Consider the following 15,993-nt stretch of genomic DNA (forward strand, 5'->3'; position numbering starts at 1 on the left):
AAATCAAACAGGGTACCAAACACACAGGAACCACCTCCATGTTCAGTAGATGGTCGCCTTATAAGACTTCGCAATAGAACAAGAAATCATTATCAAGATGCTGGGGTGGCTCAGTCAGTTTAGCATGACTTCGACTCCGGTCATGATCTCATGGTTTGTGAGTTTGAGCCCTGCATCAGGCTCTGTGTTGACACCTCAGAGCCCACTTCAGATCCTCTGTCTCCTCCTCTCTGCCCCACCCACTCTATCTAGCTTTCTCTCTCTCTTTTTCTCTCTCTCTCAAAAACTAACACTAGAAGAGGTGCCTGGGTGGCTCAGTCGGTTAAGTGTCCAACTTTAGGTCATGATCTCACAGTTTGTGAGTTCAAGCCCCATGTCAGGCTCTGCACTGAGAGTTAGGAGCCTGGAGCCTGCTTCGGATTCTATGTCTCCTTCTCTCTGCCCCTCCCCTGCTCACTTTCTGTCTCTATATATCAAAAATAAATAAACATTAAAAAGTTAAAACAAATAAACATTAAAAATTAAGTAAACTTTTTTATTTAAAGTAAAGAATTCAGTCAGTGGGAAAACGGCCTATGGTGTCGGGTCAGGAAGAAACAGCGAGGATCTCTGCTGACCTCTGGGCCGGACCTGGCACAGAGCAAGCAACCAAGCGTTAGCCACTCCCAAACAGGTCCTACAAAACCTGGAGATCACCGGCTGCGAGGACAACGACAATCGTTCAGTCCCGGTGTGCACAGAGCCAGCATTCGGGGGCAGCTGAGGAGAGAGGAGGGTAGACACAAATAAACCAGTAAAACCTACGAGGTAACTCCCCATGGGGAGACAGGGCCCAACGACAGGATGAGGGGAAGGCGTGACTGGGGGAATGACCCAAACCAGCGCCACAGGTCTTCACCTCTGACACAGGATGATGACAGTTCTTGCGTAGAGGTCGGACGGGAATCGTCGGGGGTGAGCACAAGGGAAACTCCGCAGGAGGTTCTGGGTGGGCGCCTGACGTGACGCGGGAGATTCTGGGTGGGCGCGCGCCGTGACGCGGGAGGTTCTGGGTGGGCGCGTGCCCAGACGCGGGAGGTTCTGGGTGGGCGCGTGCCCAGACGCGGGAGGTTTTAGGTGGGCGCGCGCCGTGGCGCGGGGGGTTCTGGGTGAGCGCGTGCCCAGAAGCAGGAGGTTCTGGGTGGGCGCGCGCCGTGGCGCGGGGGGTTCTGGGTGAGCGCGTGCCGTGATGGCTCTCCGCACACAGGGTGCTCCAGGAAGACCACACAGAGACCTGCGTTTTCAGGCAAGGCCCGGAGGTGGGCAGCAGGCAGGAGGGCTCCAGGAACAGAAGGCCTAGCATGATCGGAGGCCTGGGCCTCCGGTGAGGAGACGGGAGGGGCGGGCCATTGCCAGTGCTCTTAACTACCACCCCAAGCCTCTAACAGCTTTGCTTGAGTATCTTTCAAAATGTGGAGGCTCATCATCAGGAAATGTAAATGAGAACCACAATGAGATTATCACCTCACGCCAGCTGGAATGGCTAGTATCAAAAACACAAGAGATCACAAGTGTGGGAAAAAGAACCTCTGTGGCAGAAGTGGTGAAATAGTCGAGAGGTCAGTGAACGTCACCGGTGTTAATTTCTTTCTTTTGACAAAAGTTCCCCGGTTGTGGAGCATGTGGACATTGGGGGAGCTGGGTGAAGGGTATAAAGAAATCTCTGTATTACCTTTGACACTACTCTGTAAATCTAAAATTATTCCACAATTTAAAATTAAAAGGACAAGAGAGGAATAGATAAACAGGCAAAGCGCAGGATTTTGGGGGCAGATATTATAATGATCACACAAGTCATTCTACATTTGTCAAAACCCACAGGATGTAGGACGCCAAGTAGGAACCGCCATGATGTAAACTATAGACTCTGGGAGACTACGATGTGTCCATTTAGCTCACGGAGTGTAATGAACGTTGATGGTGGGGAATGCGGCCAGAGGTGCTATATGGGAAATCTTGAACATTGGCTCAAGTGTTTTGTAAAGCTAAACCACTCTAAAAAATAAGGTCTATTCTTTTTAATTTTTTTTTTTTGATGTTTATTTTTGGGAGAGAGAGAGGGACAGAGCACGAGCCGGGGAGGGACAGAGAGAAAGGGAGACACAGAATCGGAAGCAGGCTCCAGGCTCTGAGCTGTCAGCACAGAGCCCGATGCAGGGCTCGAACCCACGAGCCGCGAGATCCAGGGCTCGAACCCACGAGCCGCGAGATCACAACCTGAGCCGAAGTCGGACGCCTAACCGACTGAGCCACCCAGGCGCCCCAAATAAGGTCTAAAAGCAGTGCATCATGTCCTGATTCTACCTTTGAGACACAGTGTGAAATGTCTTGTTTAATGGCCCCTAGTAGCCAGACACTAGGGCTCCCAGTCTGGGTGGAAAACGCCTCCCCACTCTGAGTCTCAGTCTCCTCAAGAATAAAATAGGGACAAGCCACTTCTTCCCTCGCTCCCTCACAGCAGCAGGTGAATCCGAGGCAGAGCCCCGGGTAATAAATCAACAGAGACAAGAACGGAGCTAGCCCAGGTTGAGCTGGAGAGGTCCAAAATCCTCTCCCTGTGTTCCCCGGCCCTTCCGCGGTCATACTGAGGCCCCTGCAGCCTCAGGGCCTGGCTAGAAACACAGACACTTCTCATTTTAGGCCTAGGGTGCCGTCGGCCTATGTTAAGTCCAGACACAGGCCTTAAAACAGTGGGTCCGAGAGAGATAATACAGCAGACCACATTCAGCATGTTCTAACTGCCTCGTTAGCAAAAGTAGCAGGAGAAACTGGTTCGACTATCGGTTCTTTTTTTTTTTTTTAATGTTTGTTTATTTTTTAGAGAGAGAAGGGCAGAGTACCAATGGGGGAGGGGCAGAAGGAGAGGGAGACACCGAATCCGAAACAGGCATCAGGCTCTGAGCTGTCAGCACAGAGCCCGACGTGGGGCTTGAACCCTCAAACTGTGAGATCATGACCTGAGCCGAGGTCGGATGCTTAAGTAACTGAGGCACCCTGGTGCCCCCAAAAGGGTGTTGTTTAGAGCAGTTTTAGGTTTGCACAACTGAGCCCTAAGTGTGGAATGTTCCATACTCTCTACCCCCACACATGCACGGCCCCTCCTGTTATCAACATGCCTGGACAGAAGGCACATTTGTGACAACTGGGCACCTACCCAGACACAGCACCATCACCCAGAGCCCATCGTTTGCGGGGCATTCACTCTTGGGGTCGTACAGTCATATAGGAGGACACGTATCCACCATCTGCAACGTCACACAGAGCAGTTCCACTGCCCTAAGAACACGGTGTTCGTCCCTGTGTTTTGAAGTTCCTATTAAAATGCCCTATTCAAGTAACAGGTGAATTAACCTTGATTATACCTATGATGCAACCAACGTGCCCCAGGCATCATCATTCCAACATGTGGACCAGCTGCCTCCCAAGCTCTCATTGTCAAAGTGAGTGGCGAAGGCACAGGACAGCCAGCTCAGAGGACTGGGCTGCAGGTGGAGAGCCAGGCGGGCACACACTGTTCCCAGCTCACCCCTGTCCCAGGGATATCTTCTAGTCCCTCCCAAGGACCGCCTCCAGAGTTAGTGCTGCTGAGAGTTCTTGCCCTCTTGAGAACGTTCCCGCTCTTCAGACTTAGGGCTGATACGAGGGCATTCAGTGCAGCCTCCAGATAAGACAGAGCAGTGCCCCAGCCTCTAGCCCTTGGAAGGAGGTGCCTACCCCACCTGCCCTGGGGCTGCAGTGACAAAGCTGTCCCAGGTCCCAGCCAGAAGCCCGTGCGATCCCACCCCGGGGAGGGCAGCCTCCAGCGCAGGCCTGTGGTGGGACTTGAGCCTTGCACCTGCTGGCCTCGGCTGAGCTGGGACAATGGGAGCTGGGCTCCCTCCTCAGGGAGCAGCTGGGAGGGCCAGGAAGCACCTCATGAGAAATGCTAAAGTGCCCAGAAACGTCAGCAGATGTGGCGGATGGCCAGGACTCGGATAGGCCTTGCCACATTCCCCACCTGCCCATTCCACCTGCGAATTCTCTTTCGGCTCTGGGGTGCTGTATGGGAAGCGCGAAGGGCTCATGCCAACCCCCTACAGGAGGATTTAAGACAGTCTTTCTGGTGGTGTTTCTGTTACCAGCAAAAGGGTTCTTTTCAATTATCTGACTCTTTCTGGGACATCCTGAGGCCTGCGTGTTTCAGCCTTACTTTTTTTTTTTTTTTTTTTTTAAGTTTATTTTGAGAGAGAGAGAGCACAAATAGGGGAGGGGCAGAAAGAAGAGGGCACCTAGTTAAGGGCCATTCTAGGGCCAGGACACATGTGACCAATGCCAAGTTTTGGTGTGTTTTGTTATTCGAGTCCCCTACTGGCTACACAGAAGTGCTGTCTCTGCATCTCACAGCTCTCTAGAATGGGCTCCTGAAACACTAGAGTTGCCCCGGAGACTCAGGCTGGCTCCTGCCAGGGCTGGGAACAGAAGAGTTGGCCACACATATGCAATTCTGGAATGTTTCTGCTTCTAGGATCTGGCAAGGGAAGACTCGCTTTTTCAGAGAGGGAGGACAGGGAATTCTGAAGACGCAGTGGCTAATCACACGGGGCCATGCAGACAGAGACAGGGAATGTGGAGGAGATAACAGAGGTGATGATGAGCAAGAGCACCTCACATCTGGCTAGTGCGGAGACACCCAGGGACCATGTTTTCATTAAAATATAAAAGTGATGGGCACATGGTTGGCTCAGTTGGAAGAGAGTGTAACTCTTGATCTCAGTGTCATGAGTTCAAGCCCCATGATGGGTGTAGAGATTACTTAAATAAAACTTAAAAATGTATGTGTGGGTGTGGGTGTGCATGCTAGGGGAATATGATAATTAATCTTATGTGTCAGCTTGACTGGGCCATGAGGTTAACTGGACAAACATGATTCTGGGTGTTTCTACAAGGGTACTTTTGGATGAGATTAACACTGAAACCAGTAGACTAAAGCAGATGGCCCTAATGTCGGTGGGCCTTACCCAATCAGTTGAAGGCTTGAAGAGCCCCAAAGGGCTGACCCTCCTCCAAGAAAAAAGAATTTCTCTTTGAATTGGGACATTGTCTGCTTCTTGCCTCCAGACTCAAACTGAAACATCAGCTATTCTTGGGCCTCCAGTCTGCCAGCCTTTGGATGGGAATTACATCATTGGCTTTCCTGGGTATCCAGCTTGCCAACTCACCCTGCAGATCTTGGGATTTGTGAGTCTCCATCATCACATGGGCCACTTCCATATAATAAATCCCTTTCCATATAATAAAATTATATACTACTGGTCCCGTTTCTCTAGAGGATCTTACTACCACAGGGAGGGGCTAGAAGGTAAGAAACAGAATTGTCGACCATATGTTAAACCCAGAGTTGAATACTTATATCCATCAGGTTACTTATTCCCCAGCATGCCTATCTGGGAAGACAAAACTGAGGCTCAAAGAGGTCAAGTAATTTTCCCAAAGCCTCACAGCTGTAAGTGGCAGCAATGGGGATCACAGCAAGGTCTGTGCAACTCCAGGTCAGATATTTCTCCTGCTTCATAAGTATTTTCACCAGCGTATGAGACCTCCCAGAAAGGAGGCAGACACAGATGAACTATTTTTTAATAAACTCTTCATATACTTCAATTATTATTCTTTCACTTTATTGTTTTAAATGTTTTTAAGTTTGTTTTGAGAGAGAGAACACACAAGTTGGGGAGGATCAGAGAAGGGGGGGAGAGAGAGAGAGAGACAGAGAGAGAATCCCAAGCAGGCTCCACACTGTCAGCATGGAGCCTGACGTAGGACTTGGACTCACGAACCATGAGATCGTGACCTGAGCGGAGGTTAGATGCTTAACTGACTGAGCCCCCCCAGGTATCCCTCGATTATTATTCTTTCACTGTAAAGGGTGTTAGGAAGAGCATATATATCAAACTCATGAGTTCATAAATACTAAAGACAATGTCAATATCCAAAAAAAAAGTCATTTTGTAGGTAATATTAAGTAAATCCCAATACAGGTCGTAAATTTAAAAACAAGCCAAGCTCTGACAGTGGCATGAAGCGTCTGCAGTTTGACAGTGTGGGAACTGTGGGCAGAGCAATGGGCCCCACCACACCAGCTACACCTTCTCTCTGGGACTACTCTATCAGCTGCCATTCCCCAATGTTTCCAGAAAAACAAGGACAGAGTAGCCTCACGCACCGATGTCAGGGGCTCTGGAGACCAGAAGTCCCCTCTCTGGTTGCCCAGGTCCCAGGGGGAGGAGCAGAGGAGATGATGAAAGATGTGAGCTAATGCGGCAGCTGCACACATCCCGGGGAACAGCGCATGGGATCCTCAGGACAGACCCCGGGGGGTGCAGCAGGGAGACAGACCGGCACTAACAGCCTAGGAGGCAGGTCCACGTGCAGCCCGGACAGCTGAGATGCCCACTAGGTAACCTGCCAGTCAAGGAAGCCAGCCCCCTGGGGCCACAGCCCAGTTCATTTGCATACAGCATTGTGTTTCACCAGAGAGACAAGTCCTGGCTCATGAGGCTTTTCTGCTGAAAAGCCTTCTTCTGTCCCCAGTTTAAATGAACTCCACCCCACAGAAAAGGGTTCGTGATGCCCCAGCTCACACGTACTACATGCGTGGTCCTTCCATACATCTCCGCCGGTGGTCGGCAGGTCTGCCCCATCTTCCCAGGGACCAGCAGTCCCCAAGGCCCACAGGATGGGCTCCAAGGGCTCCCGGGGCCCCTGGTGCAATGTGGTAAGCAGCACTTGGTGATGGTGACAGGCCTCCTTCTGTTCCAGGTCTGTGGCCCCTGCTGCAAAGTGAAGTCCTAAGACAGCAGGGTGCCGCCACCCTTAAGCAAACAATTTAATCTCTCTAGGCTTCTGTCTCTTCGTTTGCACAGTGGAATAAAAATAGTGCCTGCCGCCAAGGATTGGGGTGGATTAGATGGGATAGAAAATATAAAACTCGTATTATGGGTCTTGAACATTATAAGCTCTCAAGTTCAGGAAACAGAAGGAGTTTCTCAAGTGAGAGGCCTTTGGTGCAGTTCTTACCATGAGAACTTTGCTGTTTAAAGGAAGGAAGACCATGCAGGTCCTTCTAGATCATGATTATTTAGGCCTCACCGTGTCCATGCCCTTCCCCAAGTGAAGCCTGCTGCTGGTCCCTGTTGTCCGGCCCCCAAAGCAGCTTCCTCACGGACCCCCCCTGCCTCCCCTCACCACCACCACCACTGTCAACGGCAGATATCCTCAGAGCCACATGCAAAGATTCATGAGGGCCCAAAGCCACACCGCCAGCAAGACCCTGAGTGGTCAGACTTCAGGTCTAAGCTCTGCCAGCCTCCCTCCCAGCTTTCACACCTCCATTCCTTTGCTTCTGCTCTTCCTGCCACCTCACATGTCCTTCCTTCTCCCAGCTCTGCGGCTGCCCGGCCTTCATGGCTTCATGGCTCATGGTAAATGGCAGCTCTTCCAAAGACCCATCCCCAAGCCTCTCCCTCCCCCCCCCCCTCAGCCCCCACAGCCCAGTGGTCCTCATTCATTCACTGAATCTGTATCTGCTGGGTCTTATGCCATATTCCAGGCACTGCTCTAAGGGCTACGGATACATCGAGGTATGAAACACGCATTAATCCCCATCATCATGGCGCTTACATTTCAGTGGGAAACAAGAATAAACAAGTCAGTGAATACAGGACCTTACACGACAGGGCTATGGACAGACATAAAGCAGGGACAGTAAAGTTTGCGATTTTTAGGAGGATGGCCAGAGGAAGAGAGGGTGACCTATGACATAGAATCAAACGTCTCTGAAGGTGATGCAGACGTTGGCCCTTTGAATATCTGGGAGAGGGACATTCAAGGTAAATGGATCAGCAAGTGCAAATGTCTCAAGGCAGTGGCTCAGCAATGACCCTTTTCCCTGTCCAACTTCCCTCAGAGGCAGTGTGAAGACCGAGTCCACGGCTAGCACAAGACTCTGGTACAAGGTTGTGTAGGTGCCTGTATCAGCTTATACATTTTCTTCTATTACTAGTTTACTACAGATTTTTAATCATGAATGGGTGTGAAATGCTTGGCACCTATGGAGACAAATTATGTGGTTTTTCTTCTTCATGCTGTTGATACACTGACTTACAGCGATTGTTAATGTTAAACCAACCTTACATTTCTGGGATTTATCCCAGTGGGTGGTGATGACTCATCATCCCTTTTATAGTTTTCTGGATTTGACTTGGTACTATTCTGTTCAAGAATTTTGTGCTTTTGTCCTGTGGATTTCTTTTTCTTGTAATGTTTTTGTCTGCTTTGCAGTGAGAGGAATGCTGGCCTCATAAAAATGTCCTAGCATACCATCACTCCTTTTTCTTTCTTGAGTTTATAAAAAACAAACATGTACTATTCATTCCTTAAATGTTTCATAGGGTTTACAGACAGGCCATCTAGGCTTGGAATCTTCATTAAAAAATTTTTTTTAATGTTTATTTTTGAGAGAGAGAGAGAGAGAGAGCACAAGTGTGTAGGGGCAGAGAGAAAGGGAGACAAAGAATCCAAATTAGGTTCCAGGCTCCACGCTGTCCACACAGAGCCCGATGCGGGGTTCAAACCCATGAATGGCAAGATCATGACCTGAGCCAAAGTTGGATGCTCAACCAACTGAGCCACCCAGGCACCCCTGGCTTGGACTTTTATTTGTGAGGAGGTTTTTAATTAGAAGCCTAATTTCACCAAATGTCCTAAATGGCATGGAAGGCAAGGAGGATGTCCTTCCCATAGGGAGCCATGTTGGATTTCGGCTGCCCAGCCTCCAGCCACCTCTTTCAGTAACAGTAACCAGCTTTTCTGTGGGTGCTGCCTCTCCTCACACTCTCAGACCATAAGGCTGCAGAGAGCTCACACTGCTCTGGACTCCGGGAGGCAGGTGGCTACGGCCTGGCCAGTCGGCTCTGTGTTCACCTGACTGGAGAGGAGTTCAGACCCAGGCATATGCCCAGGTGGGTCAGCCAGAATGGGCACTGTGCCCCCTAGCCTGGCCTCTGGGAGCTATATGGCTGGAGCTGTAACCTTGCCACCTCAGGAGGCTACCTGGCCAAAGCCAAGACACAAAGACCAAGGGGCCAGGTCCTGCTGATGTCACGCAAACCCCTGCAGCACAGAAGTGAGAAGAAACCCCACGTCTGCCAGGGTGTTTGGGTCCAGGCGCCAAAACAACATTCCTCTGTTTTACTTAAACTATTTTGGTTTGAGCTTCCTGTTGCATAAAGTCGGAAGGATCTAGACAGAAGACACACCCTTGACTAAAATCTTTAAGGTCTATTGTTTTATTTCATTCAAACTACCGGTATTTTTGTTTTTTAAGCAAAATAATAATAATAATAATGATAATAACCCTTGTATGCATTGTGTTTATCCTGTCGGGCACAGGGTGAGACACACAACAAATGCCTCACTTGCTCTGAGCAAGATGTTAAGTCACCAGCCCAAGGTCACATTCCTAGAAAAAACGGCTCAGCTCAGCCCAGCCTGGCTCTGGACCCCTATCCCCACACTGCTCTACTCCCTAGTGCTGAATGCACAGTTATTCAAAACAGGCCCAGCGGCCTCCCACCCTACCCTCAGGCTGCCCAAGGGGAGGGCCTGGGCTCCCAGACTCCAGCAGAGATGGCCTCAACCCCCTCCTGAATCACAACCCCACCCACGTGCATCCTTCATACTGCTTTTGGAAAGGGTCAGTGACACCCTGTTGAAGGGACCCTGGTAAACCTACCACTAGCAGAGAAGTACTGGCATAAACCATGTGGCCCCTGAGGTGAGCTGGCTCTGGGGATGGCGACCTGGTTCTGAATGTGGCTCTTCCAGTCCCTGGCTCCTCATCTCTGACTCTCAATTTGCACAGTAAGGAGTCATTCTTACCAAAAAGGGTTTTGTTTTTGTTTTGTTGTTTTTTCTGGTGTGTGTGTGTCTGTGTGTGTGTGTGTGTTTAAGGATTAAGTGGGGAATGATATAAAGGGATTACCAGAAAAATTGGTTCTGCTACTTTGGCTCCCTTTGCCACACATCCCCTTCAATATGTGAAACCTCTGGATGTGCCCCTCTGGCCCCCTGGACAGCTGCCCGCACACCCGCCAACCCTTCCCCACCTGCGAATCCCCCTCTGTATGCTGCCCTCCAGGGGTCCAGGCACATCCAGGTAACCCTGTATCGTTTCCTTAATTTTCTTCTTCTAAATGGATTCTTCCTGAAAGAAAAAGCACTTTAAAAGAAAACCTTGTGGTGTGGGTGTCTGGGTGACTCTGTCAGTTAAGCGCCCAACTCTTGATTTTGCTCAGGTCATGATTTCACCATTCATGGGTTCAAGTCCCATGTGGGGCTCTGTGCTGACAGTGTAGAGCCTGCTTGGTTTCCTCTCTCTCCACCCCTCTCCCACTCCCACTCTCTCTCAAAATAAAGAAATAAGACATTTTTTTAGAAATATTTTTAAGGGGCGCCTGGGTGGCTTAGTCCGTTAAGCGTCCGACTTTCGCTTAGGTCATGACCTCGCGGTTCGTGGGTTCGAGCCCCGCGTCGGGCCCTGTGCTGACTGCCAGCTCAGAGCCTGGAGCCTGTTTCAGTCTGTGACTCCCTCTCTCTCTGACCCTCCCTTGCTCACACTGTCTCTTTCTCTCTCCTAGAAATAAATAAAACATTAAAAAAATTAAAAAAATATATATTTTTAAAAAATTTTTTAAATGTTTTATTTATTTTGAGAGAGAGAGACAGGGACTGAAATCAAGCAGGGGAAAGTCAGGAGACACAGAATGCGAAGCAGGCTCCAGGCTCCAAGCTGTCGGCACTGAGCTCAATGTGGGGCTCTAACCCACAAACCATGAGATCATGACTTGAGCCAAAGCCAGGACACTTAACTGTCACTGGGGCACCCCCCAAAATAATTATTTTAAAGAAAACCTTGTATTACTAGTGTAAACGGGAAGCTCATACCATTTGCCACACATCTCAGGTGATGGTAAAAAGAAACATGTATCAAAACAATGTTACCATGGGGGAGAGCACTGATGCCTGCAAAGGTTCTGGGCCCCTCTGTCTGCTCTCAGGAGACAGGCAAACATTCAAAGGTGTTAAAAAGAAAGCAGAATGGTGGTTTCCAGGGACTGTGGGGGGAGTTTCTGTCTGACGGGGCAGAGCTTCAGTAGAGGATTATGGACACGTTCTGCAGAGTGGTGGTGGGGATGGGTGCACGACAGTATGAATGTACTGAAAGTCACTGAACTGTGTACCTAAAAATGATTAAGTTGGTAAAATTTGCAATTTGTGAATCTTATCACAATTTTAGAAACAAACAAATAAACAAAAATGTAAATAGCATACTGGCACCAGACATAAACTTTAATTCTGAGGAAATCGAAAGGGCTAACAACGGATTTTGAAAGGGTAAATCTTTCCTGTTCCACATGACAGAAGGCCGGCTCACGCACAGTGTGTCAGGTGCTCTGGGGCCCCACTGCATTGGGGGAACTGTTCACCAGTCCTCAGAACACAGGGACAGGAGCTGGGCAGGGGAACCCAAGGCTGTGGGACGGTCAGGCCAGAAAAAGTCCAAAAACGAGAAGTGAGAGACATAGAAAGAGCAGGGGTGGGTGGGAGCGGAGGAAAGCACAGCCCACCCACCCTCCACCTGCGGGCTCCAGCCCCTCTGGGGCAGAGGCAGGGCCTTCAGGGAGGAAGCCACCCATTGGTGCGGGCATAGCAGACCGCAGAGAAAGCAGGAAGAAAACAACCCAGCACCGGGTCAGCTCAAGTAAACACACACTTCCCGACACCTCCCTCCGCAAGTCTTCTAAGGGACCTGAACAAGGCCCCCGCCAGCCTGGAGCGGCAGGCAGACCTCGAGGCGGGTGCAGGGCAAAGAGCAAGGCCCTGGGAATGAACTAACTGGTCCCAGGCTAACACATCCCAAGTCCTGACCCTAGCAACCCGTTTCCTATCTCCTCACCACAGCCCTCAAGGCCCCACATGGCCCGGCCCCTGCAACCCTCCCTAACCTCACCCTTCCCCTCACCAAGCATGCCTTATCTGTGCTCCGGCAACAAGCTCAGCCCCTCCCCAGGGCCTCTGCACTTGCTGCTCCCTCCGGGTGGTACCCATTCAGGTCCCAGGTCAGCTCCCTACCCAAAATCGCATACCATCTTCTGTAGCCCCTATCATGGTGCGTTGTTTTATGTCCTTCACGGACTTATGACCTCATGAAATACGCAGCCGTTTACTTCACCTTAGTTTATCATTTAACTCTTCCAACCAACTACAGGTTCCAGGACAGCAGGGCATCAGCTGCTCATTCAGGATCCCCAGCCCAGGCCCAGGAGTGGTGCCTGGCTCGGCTCTAAGTCACAACCATTCATCGCCTGCTAAGGAGATCTGAAGGCCTTACTGTGAAATACCTATTGCTGAGCAGTGCGCCCCACTGCGTTTGGACAGGGTGGGTCTTCCAAGTGAGCACTGACACCCCGCCCCGAATCAAACCCGCTTCCCCATTGTAAATTTTGTATGTTGACTTCAGTGCTTGAGTCTCCAGCGGCCCCTGGGTGCCAGTGCCTCACCTGTCCGGCTTCACGCACGTGAACAGCCTCCATCCTCCAGGCTGAGTCTGTGAGCTCAGCAGAAGGCAGCTGGCCGGGTGACTCTCCTACTTGGCTCAGTGTGTACGGGGGTTTCCAGAAGAGACAGAGGAAACCCTGCCCCTCCTCTTTCTCTTCCACTTTCCCCAGGCTGCAGGGGAACTGGCTGCTTCCTTCAACTAGGGCCAGGCTGAGAGACCCTGGGAGGTGCTGCTGGCCTTGGACCTCACACAGCTACAGGTCAGCAAGGGCAGAGGGACCGCTGGCTCTTTCATGCCCCAATTCGCCAAGGGGTCACCTGAGGTGCCTGGGACACAACACACACCAAGGACAAGGGCTGCTGTGTGGGGACTTCTGCAGCAGGAAGGGCTCCCATCTTCTTCCCCAAGAATCCTAACGCCGTGGCTGAGAAGTGCACGCTGGTTCCTGACCAAGCCTGGCAAACACAGCAGGAGTTCCAGGGTCCTGTGGGGAGACTTTCCTGGGCACAGGAGAGGGGTAGGGGCTACATTGCGGGCGGCAGCCAACGGGGACTGCAGGTACAAGCTCAAAAGCTCGGCTTCCCCTGTACCTCAAGGGAGATGCATCTGGAGTGCATTTCAACTCCACAGGGTCACAAGGGTCACACAGGCCCACATCCTTGCTCATGTCCTTCCTCTTCTCTACCCTGCCTCCTGGGAGAGCATTTTCTCAAGTAAACCACAGGCAGCCAAGTCCTCAGCTCAGGCTGTGCTGGGAAGCTGACCTCAGACACTCACTATCTCTACGACAAGCCCAGGGGAGAGAGCAGAACAACCCGGGACTCCAATCACAGGGAGCATAAGCAGACGATGGAACAGCTACCAAGCAGAATGGTGCTCTGTCGCTCAACATTTTGGAAGATAATGAGGCACCATAAAAAAAAAAAAAAAAAAAATACTTGAGCCCTGGGACACCTGGGTGGCTCAGTCAGTTAAGTGTCTGACTCTTGATTTTGGCTCAGGTCATGATCTCACGGTTCGGGGTTTGGGAGATCAAACCCCATGTCCAACTCCATGCTGAGATTGCAGACCTTTCTTGGGAATCTCTCCCTCTCTCTCTCTCTCTCTCCCCCTGCCCGTCCCCAATCACATTCTCCCTCCCTCTTTCTCTCTCAAAATAAATAAGTAAACTTTAAAAAATAAAAACACTTGACCCTTAACGTGAGCTGGACGGGGGCAGAGAAGGAAGATACCAAATGGCCCAAATACCAAGCATAAGACAATGTCAGAAAGGATCTCGGAAAGGGGTGGGGGGGGGAATTAGTGACTAGAACGGAGCCTAAATGGTGACTGGTCATGTCACGCTGAAGGACTGGGGTCTATTTCTCTTTTTCCCAATTCCCTATGTAATGTCATTTTGTATATAAAAGGATACCTTTAAAAAAAAAAAAAAAAAAGACCTGGGGTGCCTGGCTCAGTTGGCAGATTGTGCAACTCTTAATCTCAGGGTTGTGAGTCTGAGCCCCACATTGTGTATAGAGATAACTTAAAAATAAAATCTTAAAAAAAAAGAAAGAAAAGAAATATCTAATGAGAAATACTTGGAGGAGCACTTCTAAGAACACAAAATATCACAAAAGAGTAAGAGACTTGCCTCATAACCAGCAATGCTGGTACAACTGGAAGGATTCGATCAGTGGCTGGAAAATTAGCCGGAAACTGCACCTCCCAGAATGAGGTGGGAATGGTGGCGTCCCCGTGAGCTCCCACTCAGCTCACAGACTATCGCCACAGATCTTCCTCGACTTACGATGGGGTCAGACCCAAGAAACCCATCTCAAATTGAAACTATCGGGGCGCCTGGGTGACTCAGCCCGTTAAGCGTCCGATTCTTGATTTTGGCTCAGGTCATGATCTCATGGTGCGTGAGTTCAAGGGCCGCATCAGGCTCTATGCTATCCGTGTGGCGGAGCCTGCTTGGGATTCTCTCTCTTCATCTCTCTCTGCCCCTCCCTCACTTGTATTCTCTCTTCCTCCCTCTCTCTCTCTCTAAAAAAATACATAAACTTTAAAAACGTATTTATTACAACCTGAAAGTGCATTTAATACCCCAAATGTACCAAACATCATAGCCTGGCCTGGCCTACCGTAACCGTGCTGGGAACGTTCATATTAGCCTAAGGTTGGGCAGAATCTGCTAACACAAACCTATCTGAAAACAAAGTGTTGAGTGGGTCATTAATGCATTGAATACCATACTGAAAGTGAAAAACAGAATGCTTGTGAGGGTACTGGGTGTTGGCCTTCGTGATTGCACAGCTGACCAGCTGCCGTCCGCTGCCCCGCGTCCCTAGAGAGTGTCCGACTGCACGTCGTTAGCCCAGGAAAAGATCCAAATCCAAAGTGCCACGCAGAGTGTCTACTGAATGCCTCTCACTTTCGCACTATCGTAAAGCTGCACGATCTAAGTGGAATGATCACTGATCGGGGACCACCTGTGTTTACGTGATGTCACACAGAGCCCTTCCTTCTCTGAGGTTCCGAGTTCAAGGTGGGCAGCTTGCATTACAATCTCTAGGGCTCCTCTGGCTCAAACACTGTCCAACTATTTGATGCTATAAAATCAAGAAAGAGGAAAAGTGTCAACTTTAAGGCACTGGCTGAGGCATGCAGTGGTGTCAGTAAACTCTGGCCCCAAATTCAGAGGACTGAGCAAAGCTTCCCCGCCCCCCACCCCCGAGGTCTAGGAGAGTTTTAATTTCTTTTTGTTCTTCAGTTTCAGACTTAACTTCTTGGACGAAGAAGACAGTTTCCTCCCAGGTTTAGATACCTGCGGCTGTCTGGCTCATCTGCACGCCAACTCTTAAGTAAATCTCCAGAGGAAATTCTTCAAGCACTAAAGCAACCAAGAACTAAACTAAGAACAGCACTACTCAAAATCAATATTTTCATTCCTTGATTGATGGAAGATTTTCCTGTGAAGTTAAGGGGGAAATCACAAACACCAAACATCTCTGCAAAGACACAGAAACTAAGCAGTCACACATTTGCAATGAAAATTATGGATCAGATGCATAACAAGTCATAAGGTACTTAGCACTTCTCTGATGCATAAGAGATTAAGAATGTCGTTTTCTTCCTCCTTTCTCCTAAGAAGCTATACAAGTAAATTAAAAATCACCAGCCCCTCTCAGAAAAAAAAATTTATTTGAGGGGGAAAAAGTGCAGCTATAGAATCTCAAAGGAAGTAGCATACAAATACAGCCAAAGGGATTCATTTGAAGCCAGCTGTTTTTAATAACCAGCTTCCTCTTGCTCATCTATCAAGAGAACAGAGGACTTCAACCAGAGAACAAGCATGTGTCTTCTGAAAAGTATGG

At 49.8% G+C, this 15,993-nt stretch overlaps 1 protein-coding gene and 1 long non-coding RNA gene across 2 annotated transcripts in view; both read right to left on the reverse strand.

Moving 5' to 3' along the window:
* Positions 1–15,993, reverse strand: part of NUP210 (nucleoporin 210) — an 89,364-nt gene that overhangs the window by 71,526 nt on the left and 1,845 nt on the right. The window lies entirely within an intron of this gene.
* Positions 515–1,188, reverse strand: LOC120226510. The gene is made up of 2 exons (XR_005527035.1): positions 899–1,188; positions 515–759 (listed from the first exon to the last, which is right to left on the reverse strand). It is a non-coding gene; the product is annotated as an uncharacterized LOC120226510 (long non-coding RNA).

This window comes from Hyaena hyaena, unplaced genomic scaffold (genome assembly GCF_003009895.1).
Source record: "Hyaena hyaena isolate Hyena2069 unplaced genomic scaffold, ASM300989v1 scaffold_1734, whole genome shotgun sequence".
NCBI classification, from domain to species: Eukaryota; Metazoa; Chordata; class Mammalia; order Carnivora; family Hyaenidae; genus Hyaena; species Hyaena hyaena.